This window comes from Dendrobates tinctorius, unplaced genomic scaffold (genome assembly GCF_039654945.1).
Source record: "Dendrobates tinctorius isolate UK_male_01 unplaced genomic scaffold, ASM3965494v1 ptg000110l, whole genome shotgun sequence".
Classification (NCBI taxonomy): Eukaryota; Metazoa; Chordata; class Amphibia; order Anura; family Dendrobatidae; genus Dendrobates; species Dendrobates tinctorius.
In genome coordinates, this window is record NW_027361778.1 from 883,579 (window position 1) to 886,552 (window position 2,974).

A 2,974-nucleotide genomic window follows, 5' to 3' on the forward strand; every position below is an offset into this window, starting at 1 on the left:
GTGTGTTCATTCAAACCACTGGTTTTTGATAGTTTGGGCCCTATTGAATAATGAATGTTTTGAATTTTCTCCAAAAGTAAAGTAGTTGCAAACTCATCCTTTTAGAAACTTGTTTGGGCTGTTGAGAGGAGTAAAAAACCATCAAAAATTTCAATCCTGCATGATTTTACCAAGAAATGTGATTCTTCATTCAAAACCTGATTTTTGCTATTGGGCTCTATTGAATAATGAATGTTTTGAATTTTCTCCAAAAGTAAAGTAGTTGCAAACTCATGCTTTTAGAGACTTGTTTGGGCTCATGAGAGGAGTAGAAAAACATCAAAAATTTCAGTCCTGCATGATTCTACCAAGAAATGTGTGTTCATTGAAACCGCTGGTTTTTGATAGTTTGGGCCCTATTGAATAATGAATGTTTTGAATTTTCTCCAAAAGTAAAGTAGTTGCAAACTTATCCTTTTAGAAACTTGTTTGGGCTGTTGAGAGGAGTAAAAAACCATCAAAAATTTCAATCCTGCATGATTCTACCAAGAAATGTGATTCTTCATTCAAAACCTGATTTTTGCTATTGGGCTCTATTGAATAATGAATGTTTTGAATTTTCTCCAAAAGTAAAGTAGTTGCAAACTCATGCTTTTAGAGACTTGTTTGGGCTCATGAGAGGAGTAGAAAAACATCAAAAATTTCAGTCCTGCACGATTCTACCAAGAAATGTGTGTTCATTCAAACCGCTGGTTTTTGATATTTTGGGCCCTATTGAATAATGAATGTTTTGAATTTTCTCCAAAAGTAAAGTAGTTGCAAACTCATCCTTTTAGAAACTTGTTTGGGCTGTTGAGAGGAGTAAAAAACCATCAAAAATTTCAATCCTGCATGATTCTACCAAGAAATGTGATTCTTCATTCAAAACGCTGGTTTTTGCTATTGGGCTCTATTGAATAATGAATGTTTTGAATTTTCTCCAAAAGTAAAGTAGTTGCAAACTCATGCTTTTAGAGACTTGTTTGGGCTCATGAGAGGAGTAGAAAAACATCAAAAATTTCAGTCCTGCATGATTCTACCAAGAAATGTGTGTTCATTGAAACCGCTGGTTTTTGATAGTTTGGGCCCTATTGAATAATGAATGTTTTGAATTTTCTCCAAAAGTAAAGTAGTTGCAAACTCATCCTTTTAGAAACTTGTTTGGGCTGTTGAGAGGAGTAAAAAACCATCAAAAATTTCAATCCTGCATGATTTTACCAAGAAATGTGATTCTTCATTCAAAACCTGATTTTTGCTATTGGGCTCTATTGAATAATGAATGTTTTGAATTTTCTCCAAAAGTAAAGTAGTTGCAAACTCATGCTTTTAGAGACTTGTTTGGGCTCATGAGAGGAGTAGAAAAACATCAAAAATTTCAGTCCTGCATGATTCTACCAAGAAATGTGTGTTCATTGAAACCGCTGGTTTTTGATAGTTTGGGCCCTATTGAATAATGAATGTTTTGAATTTTCTCCAAAAGTAAAGTAGTTGCAAACTCATCCTTTTAGAAACTTGTTTGGGCTGTTGAGAGGAGTAAAAAACCATCAAAAATTTCAATCCTGCATGATTTTACCAAGAAATGTGATTCTTCATTCAAAACCTGATTTTTGCTATTGGGCTCTATTGAATAATGAATGTTTTGAATTTTCTCCAAAAGTAAAGTAGTTGCAAACTCATGCTTTTAGAGACTTGTTTGGGCTCATGAGAGGAGTAGAAAAACATCAAAAATTTCAGTCCTGCATGATTCTACCAAGAAATGTGTGTTCATTGAAACCGCTGGTTTTTGATAGTTTGGGCCCTATTGAATAATGAGTGTTTTGAATTTTCTCCAAAAGTAAAGTAGTTGCAAACTCATCCTTTTAGAAACTTGTTTGGGCTGTTGAGCGGAGTAAAAAACCATCAAAAATTTCAATCCTGCATGATTCTACCAAGAAATGTGTGTTCATTGAAACCGCTGGTTTTTGATAGTTTGGGCCCTATTGAATAATGAGTGTTTTGAATTTTCTCCAAAAGTAAAGTAGTTGCAAACTCATCCTTTTAGAAACTTGTTTGGGCTGTTGAGCGGAGTAAAAAACCATCAAAAATTTCAGTCCTGCATGATTCTACCAAGAAATGTGTGTTCATTGAAACCGCTGGTTTTTGATAGTTTGGGCCCTATTGAATAATGAATGTTTTGAATTTTCTCCAAAAGTAAAGTAGTTGCAAACTCATCCTTTTAGAAACTTGTTTGGGCTGTTGAGAGGAGTAAAAAACCATCAAAAATTTCAATCCTGCATGATTTTAACAAGAAATGTGATTCTTCATTCAAAACCTGATTTTTGCTATTGGGCTCTATTGAATAATGAATGTTTTGAATTTTCTCCAAAAGTAAAGTAGTTGCAAACTCATGCTTTTAGAGACTTGTTTGGGCTCATGAGAGGAGTAGAAAAACATCAAAAATTTCAGTCCTGCATGATTCTACCAAGAAATGTGTGTTCATTGAAACCGCTGGTTTTTGATAGTTTGGGCCCTATTGAATAATGAATGTTTTGAATTTTCTCCAAAAGTAAAGTAGTTGCAAACTCATCCTTTTAGAAACTTGTTTGGGCTGTTGAGAGGAGTAAAAAACCATCAAAAATTTCAATCCTGCATGATTCTACCAAGAAATGTGATTCTTCATTCAAAACGCTGGTTTTTGTTATTGGGCTCTTTTGAGTAATGAATGTTTTGAATTTTCTCCAAAAGTAAAGTAGTTGCAAACTCATGCTTTTAGAGACTTGTTTGGGCTCATGAGAGGAGTAGAAAAACATCAAAAATTTCAGTCCTGCATGATTCTACCAAGAAATGTGTGTTCATTCAAACCGCTGGTTTTTGATAGTTTGGGCCCTATTGAATAATGAATGTTTTGAATTTTCTCCAAAAGTAAAGTAGTTGCAAACTCATCCTTTTAGAAACTTGTTTGGGCTGTTGAGAGGAG